A 22,005-nucleotide genomic window follows, 5' to 3' on the forward strand; every position below is an offset into this window, starting at 1 on the left:
CCTCTAAGCAGCTGAGGAAGGAGAAGTAGTTCTCCCAGGCACCTGGAGGACAGGAAGAGATGTTCAGCTCCTTCCTCCTTCACTTTCCGCCTCCCTGCCAGTGACCTCATGATTGGAAGACCCCAAACCTCCCTTGTCAGGGGAGCTGCAGACACTTATCAGTCCACTGGAAACTGTTTTCTTTTTCTTTTTTTTTTTAAATTTTTTTTTGTTTTTATTGAGCTATATATTTTTCTCCACTCCCCTTCCATTATGTCCTCTCCCATGGTCCATATGCTCCCAATTTACTCAGGAGATCTTGTCTTTTTCTACTTCCCATGTAGATTAGATCCATGTGTGTCTCTCTTTGGGTCCTCGTTGTTGTCTAGGTTCTCTGGGATTGTGAATTGTAGGCTGGTTTTCTTTGCTTTATGTCTAAAAGCCACTTATGAGTGAGTACATATGATATTTGTCTTTCTGGGTCACCTCAGTCTAATATAATGTTTTCTAGATCCATCCATTTGCCCACAAATTTCAAGATGTTATTATTTGTTTCTGCTGTGTAGTACTCCATTGTGTAAATGTACCACATTTTCCTTATCCATTCATAGATCGAGGGGCATTTAGGTTATTTCCAGGTTCTGGCTATGACAAACAATGCTGCTATGAACATAGTTGAGCACATGTCCCTGTGGCATGATTGAGCATCCTTGAATATATATTGAATATATATATTGAATATATATATTGAATATATATTGAATATATACCTAAAAGTGGTATTTGCTGGGTCTTGAGGAAAGTTGTTTCCTAATTTTCTGAGAAATCACCATACTGATATCCAAAGTGGCTATACAAGCTTGCATTCCCACCAGCAATGCAGAAGTGTTCCCTTTACCCCACAACCTCTCCAGCATAAGTTGTCATCAGTGTTTTTGATCTTGGCCATTCTTACAGGTGTAAGATGGAATCTCAGAGTTGTTTTGATTTGCATTTCTCTAATGACTAAAGACGTCGAGAATTTCCTTAAATGTCTTTCAACCATTTTAGATTCCTCTGTTGAAAGTTCTCTGTTTAGGTCCATACTCCATTTTTTTTATCAGATTATTTGTTCTTTTGATGACCAATTTCTTGAGTTTTTTGTATATTTTGGAGATCAGCCCTCTGTCTGATGTGGGGTTAATGAAGATCTTTTCCCATTCTGTAGGCTGTCGTTTTGTCTTGTTGACCGTGTCCTTTGCTTTACAGAAGCTTCTCAGTTTCAGGAGGTCCCATTTATTAATTGTTTCTCTCAGTGTCTATGCTGCTGGGGTTATATTAAGGAAATGGTCTCCTGTGCCAATGCATTCAAGTGTACTTCCCAATTTCTCTTCTATGAGGTTCAGTGTGGTTAGTTTTATATTGAGGTCTTTGATCCTTTGGACTTGAGTTTTATGCATGGTGATAGATATGGGTCTATTTTCATTCTTCTACATGTTGATATCCAGGTATGCCAGCACCACTTGTTAAATATGCTTTCTTTTTTTCCATTTTATGTTTTTTTGCTTCTTTGTCAAAAATCAGGTGTTCATAGATGTGTGGATTGATGTCTGGGTTTTCGATTCAGTTTCATTGGTTATCCTATTTGTTTTTATGCCAATACCAGGCTGTTTTCAGACTGTAGCTCTGTAGTAGAGTTTGAAGTCAGGGATTGTGATGCCTCCAGAAGTTTCTTTCTTGTACAGTATTGTTTTGGCTATCCTGGGTTTTTTTTTTTGCTTTTCCATGTGAAGTTGAGTATTGTTCTTTCAATGTTGTGAAGAATTTTGCTGGGATTTTAATGGGCATTGCATTGAATCTGTAGATTGTTTTTGGTAAGATTGTCATTTTTACTGTTAATTCTACCTACCCAAGAGCCTGCGAGGTCTTTCCATTTCCTGGTGTCTTCTTCAATTTCTTTCTTCAAAGATTTAAAGTTCTTGTCAGACAGGTCTTCCCCTTGTTTACTTAAAGTTACTCCAAGATATTTTATGTTATTTGTGGCTATTGTGAAAGGTGATGTTTCTCAATTTCTTTCTCAGCCCATTTATCATCTGTGTAAAATTATTTGATTGTTTCAAATAATCTTGTATCCTGATACATTATTGAATGTGCTTATGAGTTGTAGAAGTTCCTTGGTAGAATTTTTGGGGTTGCTTATGTAAACTATCATATCATCAGCAAATAATGAGAGTTTGACTTCTTCTTTTCCAATTTGTATCCCCTTGATCTCCTTTTGTTGTCTTATTGCTCTAGCTTGAACCTCAAGAACTATATTGAATAGATATGGAGAGAGTGGACAACCTTGTCTTGTTCCTGATTTCAGTGGGATCGCTTTGAGTTTCTCTCCATTTAGTTTGATGTTGGCTGTTGGCTTGCTGTATATTGTCTTTATTGTGTCTAGGTATGTTCCTTGTATCCCTACTCTCTCTAACATTATGAAGAGATGTTGTGTTTTGTTGAAGGCTTTTTCTACATCTAATGAGAGGATGATGTGGTTTTTTTTTTTACCAGTTTGTTTAGATGGTGGATTATATTGACAGATTTTCATATGTTGAACCATCCCTGCATCTCTGCGATGAAGCCAACTTGATCATGGTGGATGATTTTTCTGATGCGTTCTTGGATTAAATTTGCCAGTATTTTATTGGGTATTTGTGTTTCAATGTTCATGAGTGAGATCTGTCTGTAATTCTCTTTCTTGGTAATATCTTTGTGTGGTTTGGGTATCAGGGTAATTGTAGCCTTAGAAAAAGAGTTTGGCAATATTCCTTCTGTTTCTGTTGTGTGGAAAAAATTTAGAAGTATTGGTATTAGTTCTTCTTTGAAAATCTTGTAGAACTCTGTGCTAAAACCATCTGGTTGGGAGACTTTTGATGACTGTTTCTATTTCTTTAGCAGTTATAGGTCTATTTAATTTGCTTATCTGGTCTTGATTTAATTTTGGTAAGTGATATTTATCCAGAAAATTGTCCATTTCCTTTAAGTTTTCCAATTTTGTCAAGTACAGGATTTTGAAATATGATCTAATGATTCTCTGGATTTCCTCCGTGTCTGCTGTTATGTTCCCCTTTTCACTTCTGATTTTGTTAATTTGGATATTCTCCCTCTGCCTTTTGGTTAGTTTGGATAAAGGTTTGTCTATTTTGTTGATTTTCTCGAAGAACCAACTCTTTGTTTCATTGATTCTTTTTATTGTTTTCTTTGTTTCTATTTTGTTGATTTCAGCTCTCAATTTCATTATTTCCTGCATAAAGCTTACTTAGGGGAATCCCACATCCTTTGTTGGTGTTGTGTTGCTCTTTGTGGTACTGAATGTGTTCTTGTCTACCCATCTTTTTTTCTGATTGGTGTAGTTAGGACTGTGTCTCTGGTGATCAGTCTTCCAGGTGCGTGCAGATCCAAGACTCAGATGTTTGCTCTTCATGGTGCAGTCAAGGCCACGGTTCCTGTCATCCCAGAGGTCACTTGGTGTTTCTGGAGGTCGCTCAGCACTCCCGGGGTTTGCTCTGCTACCCAGAAACACAGCATGGTAAGATCTAGTGGTCCATCAGCTTCCTTGAGCCTTTAAGTCCTGCTGATGTTTGCATAACTTATGGCTTTTAAGAGCCTAGGGTAAGAAAAGGGCATTTAATTCCTCTAAGAAACAAAAGTGGGACCATAACCCAGGATCTTTTAGGTGCTTTAAAATATGTCAAAGACAAAGAAGATTCTAGAAACTCATCTCATTGTCATCAGTTTCTTCCTGTAAGAAACAAAAGAGAGATTAGTCCCTAAGGACTCTAAAGCTGTATAATCTTCAAGAAGACAATGCCCTTCAATCCCAGACTTTGAAGTCTACACAGGAGTGAGAAACCGCTATCTCCAGCCATTGCGAGCAATACTGGTAAGCCAGAGAGTGGCAAGCTAATGGCACAGGCAGAGAAATGGGCTTTGTGTTGGGAAGAGCGACAGGGGCTCTTCCATCGCACTGGGACTCCACCAACTTCTTCCCCTGGGCTGGGAGGTCAGGAGGTGTCCTTTCCTCTCTGCAGGGCCCAACAAAGTGCGTTCCTTAGTCATCTCTAGACTGTGAACGGGTTTCCACCTCAGATTCTTCACCAATGACCAACAGCACCCCTGCAGGGGACTACGAAGACCCGAAGAGGAAAATGTGTTTTCTTTGGAAAGCAAGCAATACGCTCTTACATTTGCATTTCAAAATTGAGAAATGTCCTTGAGCAAACTGCCAACTCCTTGCAGAAAAGATAAAGGCGCTTTTTATTCTGCTCAGAACAAAACGATCCTGGCTGTTCTAACGGAATGCCAACCTTGTACCGTTATCTAAGAATTTGTTACACATTTTGTAAATCCTTCTAGCTGGAATGACTCTGATTAGATAGGTAATTGTGATTTTGAATTATGGCATTTACCCAGGAAGGGTTTTGAAACATGTGCTCTTGTATATGCTAAGTAGAAATCTAAAGGAACCCACTCTCTTAAGGCTTATGTAGGCTGTGAACAGCCGTGCGTTCTGTAGTCCAGTACAGAGGGCATCCTGATTTCAAAACAAGCCCAGTTCTGTCGGCTGTGGCTCTGGCGTATACAGTGATGAGTGAGCTGACCTCCTTGTCATCCTTTCTCGGCTCAAGCTCAGGAGACCACACTGTCCAATGTTCAAATCCCAGAACTTAAGACGTGGCAACAACCCCTTTCTCTGTTTTCTCTCGGTTTCCATAACGTTTTCAATATATTTTTATACCTAATAGTCTTTTGATCCTATTCACTCCCCACCACTACTCCTAACGCCTTCCAATCAATCAACTCCCTACTCCCAATTTTGTGCCCCCCCCCTTTTAAAAAGAACCCACTGAGTCCACTTCATGCTGTCCACATACCAGTGAGTGTAGGGCCATCCACAGGAGCATGGCCAACCTGCCAGGGGCTACACCCTCAAGAAAACTGACCCGCCCTTCTCCAACAGCCATCAGCTGTTAATAGTTCCTCCGTTAGCCATGAAGCTCACTTTTTAAAATTTAATAGTGAAGTTATGTTAATAAACAACCATTCCAGATTTTTTGAGAGAAAAGAAAACACACTGGAACCATTACCAGTCATATTTTTTAAGTGTTTTCCACGCTCAAAACTGGCAATGGAAGCAAGTATAGGGTTTGAGGAAACTCAAGAGGGCTGTTTCGTTCTCTAATTTTACAGGTGGAGAAAGTGGGCCGCAGACTATGGTTAACCCACATGCTCAACGTGGTACTTCAGGGACTTCCTCTCCTAAGATGGACATTACAGTCTGGTCCCCTAATGTCAGCTATGCTAACTGTCACAGGATTTGTTGAATCTGTAAAAGATGAACTTAAGGGTCGATTTTGGAGTGTTGTTTCTATATATTAGTTAGGCATAATACAATGTGTTTCATGTTGACATTTTCATACATGTATTCATATATTTTATTATAGTTACACCCCTCAAACTCATTCCATTTCTGAAACTGGCCTCGAACTCCTGAGATTGCTGCCTCCATCTCCTCAGTCCTGGGATAATAAGCATGCACTTATTATTATTATTGAGTCCTGTACTTCCTTCTTGTGCACACAAAAGTTTAAAGACACTAACTAGAGCAGCCAGAGCACAACATTCCAGCAGGGTGGCACTAACCTGAGATCCAGTCTACCGTGTTCCACGTCAAAATTACCTGGAGTAGCGACAGCCAGGGTTCTAAGATAACGGTACCCTAGGCTTTATGCCATATGTACACAGATAAACAGACATAATTTCTGACATATTTTACTGCGTGGATGGGCATTCTAAAATAAAAGGGTTCTACCAAAAGCCAATGTATCTAAGTTTAAACACTAGAGTGGTAGATTGTATTTTCTTAGAACAGAAATTAAAAACTTATACTCTCCTTCCTTTGACATAAAATGTGTATATTTCCTTTTATGTTTTATTGTTTGCTTTGTGTATATGTGTGCAAGTACACCTGTGTGCCGTGTGGGTCCTGAGGATGGAACTCAGGTAGTCAGGCTGGTGGCGAGCACCTTTACCTGCAGAGCCATTCCCACGTCTCCATTTCTTTCTGATGTTCCACAAAATTATCTTCAATATTAGTGTTCTCTTTTTCATAGGGCAGTGACTGGAGATTTAAGCTAAGGCCTCATGTATGCTAGGCAAGAACTCTACCATTGGCTACATAGGAACTCCATGAGTTCCTATTACATATTATTCTCTGTGTGTGTCTCTCTGTGTCTATCACTGTTTCTCTCTGTCTCTATCTCTGTGTGTGTCTCTGTCTCTCTGTGTGTATCTCTCTCTATCTCTGTCACTGTTTCTCTCTGTGTATGTCTATATCTCTGTCAGTGTCTCTGTTTCTCTGTCTCTGCAGAGGCGTGCATACGTGCATACACGTGCATTTGTGTGTAAGGAGACCAGATGTCTTCCTCCGTAACTTTTCACCTTATTTTCTGAGACACGGTCTAACCCTGAACGTGGAACTTCATGCACCTGACCAGCTGGCCAGGAGTTACAAGGATCCGCCCACATCTTTCCTCCCTGCCCCAGCCCCAGTGTGCCTAGCTTTACTGGGTACTGGGATCCAAACTCAGGTCTCCAGCCCCTTGTGCTCTCATGGTCTGCTCCACGTTCCCCGCTGCACCCTCTTTTACTTTTGTTTAAAGTTTCTTGTTAGCTGGGTATGGAGGTGTGAACCTGTGATTCCAACACTTGAGAGATGGAGGCTGGAGGATCTGGAGTTCAAGGTCATCCTTGGCTGTATTGCAAATTCCAGGTCATTAAATTACTACTCCTTGCCCTTATATCTCTTCAACATATGAAAGGAACCACATTTTATCCTTTGGGCTTAGACACATTAAGAAAACGGATCAATTTTAATTTCACTACATTTCTGCCAATTTTCTTTTGAGTAAAATGTTCCTAATCAGCATATGCTATAAAGACATTTTAGACAAAACTTGAAACTGAACACATGGCCCCATTCAAGTTATGGGAAATACCTGCTAGATACCCCAAACAGCTGTCAGACCCAGGCTTCCTAAACTCAATGTTTAATGCACTTTTAAACCCTCATGTGTGCATCTACGGGTATCTGATGTGTGTGCATTTATGTCAAGCTTAAGTCTATGATGTGGGCACTCAGATGACGCAGTACACTTAAGGAAGTCAGGACAACCTCAAGTTTTGGTCCTCGCCTTTGACCTTTTTGAGATAAGATAGCTTGTTCATTGCTGCATATGCCAGGCTATCTGTCCTGGGAGCTCCAGGGATTCTCCTGGGTCCCCTCCCATCTCACTATAGAGCATTAGGTTTACAGGTTACAGTTGCTACTCTGTCCATCTTTGCTTTACTTGGTCCAAACTAAGGCCCTTGTGCTGATACGGCAAATGCCTCACCCAGTGGGCTGTCTCCACAGCCCCTTTAATCCATCTAAAAATTCAAATTCACATGTTAACTGGCATCTGAAAAGCATTATTGAAAATCACTAAGAAATACTTTCAAGAAAGTACCACACAAAGTTACCCAAAATAATTAAATTGATATAATTAATTACAATTCAACCAACACACCATTTATAGCATGCTTCCAAACACGAGCAAGGTGGCAAACAAATTTTCTAGGTTTCTATTACTTAACTTACAGAAAAGTAACAGATGTGTTATTAAATTTTTTGGTTGTAAAGCAAGTACTACCATAAAAGGCATAGTATTCTCTTTGTGAATTTATTTGTTTCAAGCCCTGGTGTTCATTTTCTGAGGCAGGAGGAGGGGGATGTGTGCATCAGAAATAAAAACAAAAATTAAACTCCATTAAGAGGGAAAAAAAAACAAAACAGAAAGGGAAAATCATTGTAAAAGGCATGTCTGATAAAGGACCTGTATCCAAAACATACAAAGAACTCTAAAACTCAATAATAAGGAAACAAATGACCTTGCTTAGAAGTAGACAAAGATCTGAAAAGGTCTCAGCAAGGAAATGTGTGTTCTGCTGCTGAAGCTATGCTCCTCACATTGACACAAATAGCCGAGAAATATGTATCTCTACCTTTAAAACTTCTGATAAATGCATAATGACTTTAAAATAAAATTCTTAAAAAAAAAACTAATAACTGGGTGGTGGGATGCACATCTTTAATTCCAACACATAGGCAGAGGCAGGTGGATCTCTTTGAGTTCCAGGACAGCCAGGGTTGTTACACAGAGAAACCTTGTCTCAAAAACAAACAAACAAACAAAAAGTACACACAATTTTTAGTAAAACAATTGATTCAGCACACACGCATGCCTTCGCTTTTTTCTGAAGACCCTCTTAAAGGATCAAAGGAATAAAAAAATGTGTGGATTTAAAAGAATGTGTTCATACCAGTCTGTGATCACAGAAGCCAAGTAACTAGCGGGGATGGAGGGGTGGGAGTGGGGGTTCGGAGGGTGGCGCTCAATGACAGGACATTGATCTTTACATTGGAGAAAGTAAAGAAAAGAAACTATATGACGAATACAAGATACTGTTTATAGTTGTTCTCTGGTTCAGAGCCAGGAACAGTCTGCAGAGATGACTGACTCCCTCTGCACAAGGACACCAAGACGCTCATATCCACTTGGACAAATGACCACAAGTCCACACAGCTGGAGAAGGAATGATCGAAGCTGCCACTGGCCTTCTGTCTTTGGGGCAGGTGCTTGTTGGTATGACTAGATGCCAGGCATTTGGAGAATCATGGGAAACTTTTAAGAGGACAGAGCTGAGGAAGAATTAGAGGGATGGTTGACTATGGCCTCAGAGGAGCACTTGAAGGCTGAGCGGCGGCACAAAACCTCGTAGAAGCTCAGCCCTCAATGTCTCGGGGTTACAGGTTTGCTCTCTGGACTGACAGGAGAATTAACTTGATTTCTAGGGTCCCAGTGAGGTTGCAGACCTCTAGTCAAACCAGCAGTCCTCACATTTTGTAGAGCAACAGAGTCTTCCCACCAAAGATCAGAAGTCAAAGAATAAACCATCCAAATTAAGCAAAGTGCCAGAGAGAGAGAGAAGATATATAGTCCTACAAACTGGGCCTGTATCTCCCTATCTCCCTGGCTCAGTCAAGTGTCCTGACACACCCAGATGTTAAAGTAAAAAAAGGAAGGAAGGAAGGAAGGAAGGAAGGAAGGAAGGAAGGAAAAGGGAACTTGCAAATCGCCTGCCCTGAGAAGCTAGGCACAAACCCCAATATTTATCTGTGGTGTGTATTAACTAGAAAGTTTCCCATCTCTGTTGGGTAAAATCTGAAAGTGAAAACTTTGAGTTAAGAAAGCAGTGATGGTTTTCTGTTGGGTCCTGCTAGGCAGTCCCCCGGCCTCTGTTATTTAACTAGTTAAACCTTTGATACTAGCAGACTTAAACATATTAACTAATTCAGAGTTTACTTCCCAAAAACAAAAGACAAGAGTGTGGTGGCATCTTCTGAGCTTCCATCTGAAGTTCCCAAGAGCAGAGCCGAGCCCTCCACGTCCCCGTTACACACTCAGGGAGGCAACGCTGAAGCCCTTTCCAATAAATTACATCAAGACAAGCCAACGCAAAGGCAGCTGTTTCATACGGGAATTGCCTGGGAACCAGTCCTTTCAGACCTAATTATAAAGCCAGGTTTGAGTTACAGAGCAAGACACTGTGAAAGTCAGTGTTCAACAAGCAGAACAAACAAACATGCAAAGATAAAACGCAGTGGGCTCTTACCCGAGAGCCATTGCCAGCAGCAGGAGAAATGGCTTGCCTTCAGCCAAGTCTTTCTGTATCTCTCCTGCGAGACAGTTCCCAGAACCCCAGTCTCCTCCACTCCTTGGCAAGGTAGTCCTATAATAAGTAAACTACATTTCCCAGAATTCTCTTTGTCCAACCCTGGGGCTATACTTTAGAGGCTATACTTTAGAGCAGGTTTTTGTTGTTGTTGTTATTTTGTTTTGTTTTTAAGTAAAGATGTTCAACTGTGACAACCTTTTTTGACTTGCAGAACTGATGCAACTCATTTCAAATCTCATCTTATCACTAGTGCCCTTGGGCTTGTTTTCAAAGATAAAGGCACAAAAGCAGACTGTTCCTGGATCCACTTAAGAAGGGATCTGATGCTGTTTGCCCTCGCTGTTATACATCGCCCTTCGACTAGATGAGTGGGCATTGACCATTAGCATGTGTCAGAATCGCCTGAGCTGCCTGCTTAAGCACAGCCTGGGACCCACACCCACAGTCTCTGATTCCGTAGGCACGGAGATGGTCCAAGGTTTATTGCTTGCAAATCCCCAGGGATGCCCATGCTACTGGTCCCTCCATCACACTTTAAGAACTTCTGAGATGCTGGGAGCATAGCTCAGTGTCAGAGTACTTGCTTACTTAGCCTGTGGTAGGCCATGAACTCAAACTCCAGTGTTCCCCACCCCCTAAAAGAAAAGCCAAGCCCTGGGACTGGCGAGATGGCTCGCTGGCCAGGAGGACCACTGCTCTTGTAGTAGAATGAAGCCCAGTTCCCAGCATCCACAGCGGGTAGCTCAACCTCCTGCAACCCCAGTTCCAGGGAATCCTCTTCTGGCTTCCTCTGGCATTGTACACACATGTGTGCGCACACACACTCATCACACAGGTGTGATTGCTCTTCTCAGATCCTTAACCCAGGAGTTCTCCCCTCCCTGTGCTTTTGCTAGTGCGAGCCGGCCAGACTAATAGTCACTTCAGGTTTTAGTGACAGTGCCTAGTGATAAATTAGTATCATATATCTAATTCTCTGTCTACCTCGTCCATGCAACAGCAAGGAAGAGAGACTCATAGGAAACATCGCCCAAACCCTGTGCTCCCACCTGCCAGTTATAAGGCCATTAGGCATCAAAACTGAGCTTGGCATATGAACAACTTTCACTACGCCCTTGGGGCCATGTAAACTGCACTTTCCACTGGATTTTTGAATTCACAGCCCGCCTCCTTCACTCTTCATAACACAACTCAGCAACTGGAGGCCCTTGAGGAATAAGAAAAAGAAAACAACCAGAAAACAAATTTGGTTTTCTTTTCATTCCAGGGCCATGAAACTCTTTAGACCATGGTTCACAACTATCCATTAGCTGAAAACATATGCACAGATAAGCCACTATTTTGGTAGAGATACATCTTCTAAATACCACTAAGCCTGACTTCGCGCTTGTCCTTGAATTGAAGAACGATTTCATTTTATTGTCTTAGCCTTGAGTGTGGTTGTCAGTGCTAATAACTGAGGGACTCCTTTGAAACAGGAGTTTCAAAAGGGTCTGTTGAAAGCTCAGAGTTTCAGGCTTGTACATTGTTATACAAGCATGAATCCAACTTTCGGATTGTTTTTATAGATACTCTTGGCAATGCTAATAGTAAAAATCTACACTTAATCTGGATTCTGGGACTGTCGTGAAAGCCACCACTCCACGGGAATCCCAGCAGAAGACATGGGAGATTCATCTCTAAGCTTGGAGTCTCGGACTAGTGGCCAACTCCCAAGTGCTTTGCCTAATGTTTTCACGTTAACTGTTTATTATTTGTGGTGCTGGGGATTGAAGCCAGGGCCTGGTATAAAAGCCAATGTGCCAGCCAAGGGACTGAGAATGCAAGTTAGGGACTCCAGTGGGGCAGCAATCACAGCCATAGGAGGGGACTTTTGCAGCTCTGCGCTGCAGGGGGCAACTGTTACATTGGCTGGAGTGCTGGCAGCTCCAACAAAAGCAGAGACATATTTCCTTAAAGAACTTCCTGGAAGAAGCTTTTAAAAAGCGGTTAAGGCAGACTAGGTGTACTTTTTTTTTGAAAGCTCACTGCCTTGTCATGTGTTTCAAATGCTCTTTATGTGCAGGGTCAACAGTCCTTCATTGCAACATAATTTATAAGACCCTTAACACTTAACTGATTGATTATTAAAACATTCAGGATGGTTCACATCGAAATGCATGGGCTACAACACTTTTAATATATACACAGCAGGACTGACAGTGGAAGGCACCTGGAGTATTTTTGTTGTTGTTGTTGTTGTTGTTTAATTTTAGGATAGGCAAACTTTTTTGGGTTTCAGACAAAGTTCTACTATGATGCCCAGGCTGGCTTTGAATTTCTGGACTTTAATTCTTCTGCCTCAGCCTCCCTACTAGCTAGAACTACAGCTACCTCCATCCTCAACTTTACCTTTACATTTTGTGTGTGTATGAGCTGTGTGTATGTGAGTGTTTGTGTGTGTTACACAGCGCTTAGATACAAATAGCAATAAAAGGCTAATTCAGCTCAGTTTGTCATGCTCTTAAGAGACTTCCAACTGTCAGCTCCTCGCACTGTAACAAAGAGGTGAAAAATGGGACCCGAGGGAACAGAACTTGCATGAAGGTAAAAATTTTCCTATTGCAAGTGGCTGAGGATTGAACTCAAGTCATCGAGGTGAAAATAGGCAATAATCCGGATAATTCTAGGAAAGTGTCTGTGATCCTTTGCTAGACTCCGAAACTATCCAGACCACAGGCTTCTGGTCCCTGCATGAACAAGCAATCGCAAATGCATGCCAGCATCATGCTGAGTAAACACTGGGGTAGGTGGTGGCTGGCATAGCGTGAGTTTTAGGTGTATGAACCTCACATCCCAAAAATGTCTGTGCTACAGACCTGGATCACAAAGTGATAATTCTCCCATTAGGGAGTCTCTCTATTCGGGTCAGAGCAGGCATCCTTCCCGCCTCATACTTGCTCTGTCCCCACTCAGCCAAACATATCGTCCTCATACAGAGGCCATCGCTCTGTATCTTATCTTCACTCCGACAGCTCAGGTCAGCACGGACTGCTGCTGGCATGACTGAAGTTGACTCCCCTACTTGTCTCGAGGGTACCAGCTTTTTCTTTACATCTCAAAAGCACCAAGTCCAGTCTTTCTAAAATACGAATCTGACCATGACAATCCCCCCAGCTTAAAATTATTAGCCAGAGATGGGTGCAGTGGTGTGCACCTGCAATTCCAGCACTTGACGCAGAGGCGAGATGACTTTAACACAGGAACTCTGAGACTGGCCTGGGAAACCAGCTGGAGACGATATAGCCCTCCAGATGGTCTGGTTGCTGTTGACCACTCCGGGCCTGTCTCCTGCTCTCCATCAGCGCGCTCTCTTTCCCCAGTCTTGTGTCAGCTTTCCATTCCTGTGACACAGATTCGATGAATTACTTTAGAGAGAGAAAAGGCTTGCTCACAATGTTTACCCACAGTTCTGTTGACTTTGGGCCATGACTATCCAGCCTGAGCCTGGGCCTGGTCCCCACTATTATGGAATGTGAAGTGGAATGTGCGTTATTTGGTGACTTGAAGATCCCCAAACACAACCTCCCTCTTAAAGGTTCTACCGCTTTCCTGCATCACCAAGCTGAGTACCCACGCTCTGATGCTTGGACACCTGCAGTGTTGCAACCCATTGTTCTGACTCCAGAGCCTGTTCTTGCTTGGTTTCTCCTGCTGCAGGAAACACTACAACCAAAAGCCGCTCAAAGAGGAAAGGGTTTATCGTGCCTTACCCTCCAGGCACCAGTCGTCACTGAGGCGAGACAGGCAGGAGCCTGGAAATGAGAGCTGAAGCAGAGATCACCAAGGAACACTGCTCACTGGCTCTCTCCTAAGCTCACCTTCAACCACCTTTCCAACCCAGGCCCACTTGCATAAGGATGGTGCCACCCACAGAGGGCTAAGACATCCTCATCCCTCATCAACCATCAATCAAGAAAACACTCCACAGAGACACCCACGGGCCTATCTGATGGAGCCAGTTCCTCAGCTGAGTGTCCCTCCTCCCAGGTGTGTCAAGCGACAACCAAGATTCAAGGTCTTTGTACACACGGCCCCTTCTAAGAATCTCCCCGCTACACTTTTCCAACAACCCCAAAGACTAAAAGCTATTCCTACTCAGCACTTCCTTCTTACACAAACTTAATCTACATATTTTGTGAACGCCAGAAAGGTACCTATTTTCAACTGTATTTCTAAAACATCATAACACGGTGTCTGTCACACATAATAGTCACTCAATAAATATTTGTTAAATAGATGAGCAAACGAATTCCAGGAAATATCTTCTATCATCCTACTAGTGTTGGACAACCATAATCACGGTTGTGATTTTTCTTACTACGACACCCTGAGGATATGTGTGAGAACATTAAAGATACAAAGGCAGAATTGTCTTAGGGTTACTTAAAGGAAGTGACTAGTCAATAAACAAAGAACAGGGAGGGAGGAAAAACAGATACTATGATTTTAGGGGAGGAGGGGCTGGCCAATTCAAAGAAAATAGCAAGTACATTTCATCCTTGAGACAGACACGTGAAATCAGATCCATGGTATGGTTAGATCAGGGAGCTGCTATTACTTGGGCCAGGGTTTGCATCCTAGGCTGGCCCAGGTGCAGTGTTCTGCCACCAGGACCAGGCCATAAGCTGTAAAGAAAAGGCAGTGGACTGGAAAGGCTCCATTCAGACCAATTTGAACTTGTCTAGACACCCATGCCTATGACTAATTTTTACTTATCACAGGCTTTCATAGACAAATTAAGATTTCTCCAACCCATACTTCATACGTTCAGCTCTTCCCTGGTAGGAAATATGTTTCTCTCTTATCTATGATCACTACAGAGAAAAGATAATACGTAAAATTTTCTTGTTTGTTTCTTCTACTACTGACCTCAATCAATCACGCAGCAATGTTTCTGGGCAAGGCAAAGATTTCTTCTTTCAACCCTGTAATTAGAGCATTCTCCGAGGCTCAGCCATGAACTCCTGGCGTTTTCCTTCTGGATTCTTTCTTTGACAAACCAGTTCTATATCACGGCTCTCACTTTTAGATTTACATTCCATACCAAAGATGCTTAAGGGACACCCACTCTGACTTGGTAGGATTCCAGGCCCAGTTTTCATTGTCTCAAGGACATTTTCTTTCAGATATTACACCAAAAGCCCCAGCTCGACAAATCCAATTAGCTCGTAATGTTGCCTCCACTAAACACATTTTTGAGAGTCTGGACAGATGGCTCAGCAATTAATTAAGAGTGAGTACTGCTTGTCCTGGGAACCTGAGTTTGGTTTCTAGCACCCAGGTCCAGTGGCTGACAGGTACTAATATGTGCTTTTAACTTCTGAGTGGGCCCTGACTCAATGACAATTTAAGCGACTACATATAGTGCAATGGGATGAAGATGTACAATGGAAATAGAAACAGTGCTGTGGGAATCCAGGAGTCGCTCCTCTAAGGTTGATTCTTAACAAAGGAATCTTGAAGAAAAGATTCCTATCCATCTGCTTTCCATGACAGACCCTGCCCCAAAGGATCCAAGTGTATAGCTTGAGCAATGCTTCACAAATGTTACTTGCATATAAGTTGTCTTGTTAAAATAGACTAATTTGGTGGGCTTGAGGTTCTCCAAAAGATTTTACATTTTTAAGTATCCCAGGTGATACTTAGGTTGGTCCTCAAACCACACAGTAATAAATATGCATCATGGACCCATTTTTCCATTGTTTCTTTTTTACTCAACTTCAATATTGTTTATGTGTCTAATCCTCTCTCCTTCTCAGACACTCTGAGGAAATGAGCCCAGCCCAAGCTCCCGGGCTAGAGAGGACTTGAGCTCAGAGTCAGCTCATACAGGTGCTCTTCACACTGCTGAGGACAGAAATGGGAATTAAAGCTATGACCATTTCTTCTTTTCTGGTGTCTTTGGCAAGGAGGCCTGTGACTTGCCCGCTGTGTGTAGTCATCCTAGCACATATGGAGCCTCCGTCTCGGGAAGAAGCCAATGCTAAGGGCACCCAGCAAACCATGAGGCCATGACTGATGATGTCATCAGCCTGCTGGTTGTGCTGAGCCTGGATTCTAAGCTACCTTTGATCTCCCAGGTGGGTGAAATGAAACATGCTGATTGTTTATACAAAAGTGAGGGTGAGATCTTTCTGATGGTTACATACGGCTGTGAGGTGAAAGCTATGTATCTATGTCCTAGGCACCATCCTAAGGAAACAAGGTGGCTGACTAGCAGGGCTTGACATAGCCAACAGGTGCTTTGCGTTTTTCTGTGTTCCATCTTTGAAAGTCATGGCTATCCCCATCTCCTGGAGACTGCTCTTGGAAACTTTTGCTTTACCTGTGGGAACGGCGGCACAGAGGGTAAAGGTGTTTGCTCTCATGATGAAGAAGCTGACTGAGTTCAGTCCCTGGGGTGGGGGCTGCATAGTAAAAGGAAGAACCAACTCCTACAGGTTACCCTCCTACCACCGCGCACACGCAAACACTAAGTAAATAAATAAATAAAAATTAAAATTTTTTAATTAAAAAAAAAAAGGTTCTTTCATTTTAGCTATCCCAGATTCCATCCCTGACCTGCCGCCAGATGACCTCACTCTTTGGTGGAGGGGTCTGCCCACTACAGTTCTTTCTTATGTCCATTCTGGGGTGGGGACCTCTGCCCTAAGGACACTGCTCACTCATGGGTGCACAGAGAGCTTTCCTCTCACCTGTGATGAGTCAGGCCTTGCCTTATGCTCCGGCATAAGCCCTGTTGATGGTTTCATTTTGCCCTTTAGAGATGACTCTCTCTGGAGCAGGATGAGCTGGTGACATGAAAAGCTGTTGCCACTAAAAGTGGCCAGCAGCCGGAGCTGGAGACACCAGAGACAGCCAAGCAGCCAGAGAGTAGCTGGGAGTGGAGCGGCTGGTGTGGGCTGCTAGCTGCAGCTACGAAGAGGTCCAGGAAGTTGCAGCAAGCTGCTGACTGCAGCTGGTGTGAGTAATGGGAGTTGCTGCTAACACGGGGAGCTTGGAGCTGCTGACGGCTCTGAAGGAGCTGCACTTTGCCTGTTCAGGATTGCTGTCCTGGTAGAGCGAAGGAACCCCCAGTCAGCCCGTGGAAAGCAAGAAGCCTGAGCTGCTCTCCCGGGTACACCACAAGCTAACGATGAGGCCATTTGAGCTGCAGTTTCCTTTTTTTTTTTTTTTTGGTTTTTCAAGACAGGGTTTCTCTGTGGCTTTGGAGCCTGTCCTGGAACTAGCTCTTGTAGACCAGGCTGGTCTCGAACTCACAGAGATCCGCCTGCCTCTGCCTCCCGAGTGCTGGGATTAAAGGCGTGCGCCACCACCGCCCGGCTGCAGTTTCCTTCTTAAAAATAAGAAGAAATTTGATTAGTTGTTTTTGAGTGCGGATGTTGGGGTTTGTAATACTCTTTACCAGTCATCTGCAGGAATGAAGTTGATCTTCCATGTTTCCAAGCAGACTTTGGGTCCCTGAAAACCCAAGCCATGACCATGACCAGCCTAGCGGTGAACTGGAACTGTAGATTCTAACAGGGCATGTCCTTTGCGTGACACACCAACTCTGTCAGAGGCTGTCACCACCCCGTCCTCCCCAGCCTTCATATGTGTGTGTCTTCAGTTTGAACACCAGTCTCTGCCGTGATCATCTTTGGGCAAGACATCAGGGTCAGTTTCTACCAGGAAACACTTAGAAACTTGCTGCTTGGGCAAAGAATGGTTTGGGCTCGCTGCCTTGTGCTTACAGATCTAATGCAAGCGCTCAGCTACTGCTCCAGTGCTAAGCATGCTTGTGTGCTGCCATTCTCCCACCATCGTGGCGAATGCTTCACCCTCTGAACTGTAACGCAGTCCTCACCCCTCAGCAAGGAAACTTCTCTTTCCACCAGGAGATGGCTTCAACCACAACCTGTCAAAATGCGGAGTTGAGGAGTCCAGTCCCCCAGCTAGAGCTCCAGAACAACTCCAGCACCTAAGGTTCAGGAACATAGAGGAAGTGGAGGCAGAAAGAGGGTAAGAGCCAGAGGACTGAGGAATTCGCTGTGTCTTCTAGTATTGTCAGAAGCTACACACAGTCTCACCAACACAACTGCCCAAACATGAGTTGAATAGGATGGCACCAATAGACACATCAAAGTAGATGTGATTCTTTCTTCAAATGCTGTGGGACAATGGTCTTGGACCCTGTGAGTTTCGTCAGTTGTGCTGGTTTAATAAAATGCTGATTGGCCAATAGCCAGGCAGGAAGTAGAGGCGGGCCATGAGAACAGGAGAATTCTGGGAAGGGGAAAGACTCAGTCTGCAGTCATCACCCAGACAGAGAGGAAGCAAGATGAGAATGTCTCGCTGATAAAAGGTACCAGGCTGCGTGGCTAACATAGACAAGAATTATGGGCTAATTTAAGATGTAAGAATTAACTAATAAGAAGCCTGAGCTAATAAGCCAACCAGTTTACAATTAATATTGTAAACTGTATGTTTCTTTGGGAGTGAATGGCTGCGTGATCGGGCGGGACAGAAACCTCTGTCAACATTCAAATCCAGACGACTGGGGAGTGCAGAGAGTGAGGGAAACAGTTTTCCCAGGGAAGAGCACGCCAATTGTTACAGAATACTGAATGATCAGCCCTGAAAATACACACACAAGTAATATTATATGGACTGAGCAGGTTGTATATAGGAATAGCTATGTATGTAGTTATACATATATACATGTAACAGTTGTTAATGAAAAAAGAGGCCATGAGCTTGAAAAAGATCAAGGAGAGGTATGTGGTTGGGTTTAAAGGGAGGAAATGGAAAGGGGAAATGATGCAATAATATATAATCTCAAAAATCTTTTTAAAAAATTAGGAGTGGTTTGGAGCATCATCCTCAGAAAGAGTGGTTTGGCCTCCATGTGTGGTACAAAGCTACTGCTCCATAAACATTCTAGATCCCTCCTGAGAAGTTTTATAGTCTCTAATAACTTCAACCAACACAAAGGGCAGTAAGAAATAAGAATGAAATGTTACATTCCCTGGTTAGCAAAACCTCGCCTTTCCTGCATGGTAGAAAATTGTGAAGGAATTGGGGTCTAGAGAGGAGGTGAACTTCACAATGCATAAGGTTTTCATCTTTAAAGACTTTCTGGGACCCAGAAGCCTTAAGCACAATGCAACATTCCTTTAGCATTAATTCGTTTTCCAAAAGAAGATAAAATAAAAGAGCAGTGTTTTATATCCATTTGACATATAGCTAATGCAGACTCCACCTAGTGCTGGCTTCTCCACAGCTGGGGACAAAAATCTACAACCTGCTGGCCTGTCCTAGAAACACACACACACACACACATCCTGTGTATATCCATACTTTACAGCTCAACGTTTTCAGATATGTATGCATTGCACACAGTTGTTTTGTGTTTCTACTGCTGCTTTCCCATGTAAGTATAAAATTTTCTAATTTTATACTCCACTTTTTCCCTCTTAACATTGTAACATTTTGAACATAAGCAATAATATGAATAGTATCCTTCCTATGGTTTCTAGTCATAGACAGATGAGCCATCCTAGAATATTTTTTTCTAGCCAACAGTGATGAAAAGTTCCGACCCTGTGTGAGAGAAACTATTTTATCCCCGTGTCCCCTTAGGAAAGTTTCTTAAGCCTTCCAACCTCTGTTTACTCATCTGTGCAATGGAGTCGATGATTCCTGCGTCAGAGGATTGTTTGGGGATCAAGTGAGATCACATGCATGATGCCTCTATGATTGTATTGCTTTTATTAATAGCTATCCTTAGCTACAAACTTTTCTCTGTTCATCCAAATAGTGCTGTTCTATATTTCCAGTTAATCAGTGGCTTTGCAGAGATTAAAGGAGAATTTAAAGAGTGAGAGGAGATAATGGGATGGCAGAGAACTTGGGAGCAGGAAGGCCCGGCCTACCTCTGTGATGGCTCTGCCTGCCTTAGCTCTGGGATAGCCCTGCCTTAGCTCTGGGGTAGTTCTGCCTGCCTTAGCTCTGGGGTAGCCCTGCCTTAGCTCTGGGGTAGCTCTGCTTGCCTTAGCTCTGGGGTAGCCCTGCCTTAGCTCTGGGGTAGCTCTGCTTGCCTTAGCTCTGGCATAGCCCTGCCTTGGCTCTGGTCCTGCTCTGCAGAAGCAGTAGGGGTCCCCAAACTGAAATTCCATTCCCAGGTAGCTCACAGGGCAGGGCTGGTCCCTGCTGGGGTGTGTGGGCTGTGTCCACCTGCTCCCACAAACAGTTTCATTCCACACGGACTCCCTCAGGAAGACGGAAGCTACTGGGGGAGGGGCATGGAAGCAGCTGGGAGAGCAGGGTAGCTTTCCTTGTTCCCCAGCCCCTCTCAGTTGTCTGAACTCCTCAGCCTTTCAAAGAAGGACTGATCCCTACACAGAAATGTGAAACTGGTGTGCGTCAAATAAATCACCAACAGGCACTCTGGGAAAGAAAGGGCAAGAAAGAGGACAAAGGGCCAGCCTAGCCTGCCTTAAGGACCGACATCACACCGGCTCTTTCCTTCCTTAATCTAATGTACTGAAATTCCCAAGATGCATTCTGCTGCCCTTTGAAGACTCCTTGGGTACTTCACATAGCCATGCACTCGTGGGTCTTGGAAATCTATGCATGCTTTTCTAGGACACCACCTTCTCCTGGGAGCAACTCCTGATTCTCTGCAGGTTCCAGCTCCACCGCCTTGACCCCCAGTTCTCCCCTGTTCCAAACAGCAGCGTTCCTTAGAGCATGGCTTGAAGGCGTGCCCTCAATTTGAACTCTCCTTCTCTCCTAATGGCCTAATCTCTTCCCATGATTTGAAATACTGTCTATGCCTACAGTGTGATCTTCAACACAGACTTCTCTTCTGGGACTCACACTGATTCAGCCAATGCCATAGACAGAAAAGGTCTACATGGCCAATTTCAGAAATCTGTAATTCAACATATCCAAAACGGGGTATTGACCCTCTCTTTCGACCCTGTTTCTTCACTGAGCTTCCTCTGCGCAGAAACCAGGGAGCATTTAAAATACAATTCATGGTCTCATGTTTCACAAAACACAAAAACACTTTCATAGATGCCCGCTGAAAGTAACAGCTAATGTTTTGGGCAGCATGCAATAAATGCTACATATATAATCTCAATCAAACCTCACAACTTTACAATTATCAACTTATTTTACAAGTAAGAAAGCCGCAGCTTGAGGAGATAAAGTGACGTTTTACAGAATTATAACAAAGTTAGAATTTGAGTCAATTTGAGGCTAGAGAGATGGCTTAGCGGTTAGGGGTGCCTGCCATCCTTGAAGAAGTTTGGTTTCCGTAACTGAGCTCCAGGGGGTCAGAATCTGATGGCCTCATCTGGCCTCTGTGGGCACCAGCTCTCACGTGGGCAAAAACATGCAGATACACACACACACACACACACACACGTAAAAGTAAATCTTTTTAAATCTTTTTAAAGCATTTGTTAAAGAATTTAAATGAAGGCTTCTTTAGTTGCTGCTGCCCACATTTTACTGCAGAGGGGATGCCTGCCACTCTCCTCTGCCTCTGTCCCCAGGAGCATTTCCCTCAGCATCTCTGCTCTTCGCGGTGTGCTGGCTAGCCTTGTCTCACAGGGCTCCACCACTCCTTCTGGCCCTGGTGTGTGGTAGTGTGTGCCTCTGTGGGTTTGGTCTTGGCCCCTGTGTGTAACACGTCTCCCCTCCTTCATCTTTCAGCACTCAGCTCCAATGTCGCTCTCTTACCGAGAGAACTTTTCCTCGCTTCTGATTTAAATTATTTTACAGTGTGGCTCTTTCTCATTGTGTTCTGCACTTTCCTTCCTCGCACTTTTCCAAATGTATTAAGTGTGTGCAATTATTTCGTGTTTAGCTCTCCCAGAAACCTAAGCTCTGTGAGAGCACAGACCGTGATTGTTTTATTCAGTCCAATATCCTCTGAGCCTAGCATAGCAGTGGATGCTTAATTAACACAAGTTAGGTAGGGCTGAGATGCAGCTCAGTGCTTAGCATGTGCTTAGCATGTGCTTAGCATGTGCTTAGCATGTGTGACACTTTAGGTTCAATCCCCAGGACCAAAACCCAAGGGAACAAAAAGTCCACTTGTTAAATAAACAAATGTATTTATTTATTTGCCTTTATGGAAAAAGGATTTTTGCACATTGTTAAGAAAACAACTACATTCTCCAGTAGAAAAAT

This window comes from Arvicola amphibius, chromosome 9 (genome assembly GCF_903992535.2).
Source record: "Arvicola amphibius chromosome 9, mArvAmp1.2, whole genome shotgun sequence".
In the NCBI taxonomy this organism is placed as follows: domain Eukaryota; kingdom Metazoa; phylum Chordata; class Mammalia; order Rodentia; family Cricetidae; genus Arvicola; species Arvicola amphibius.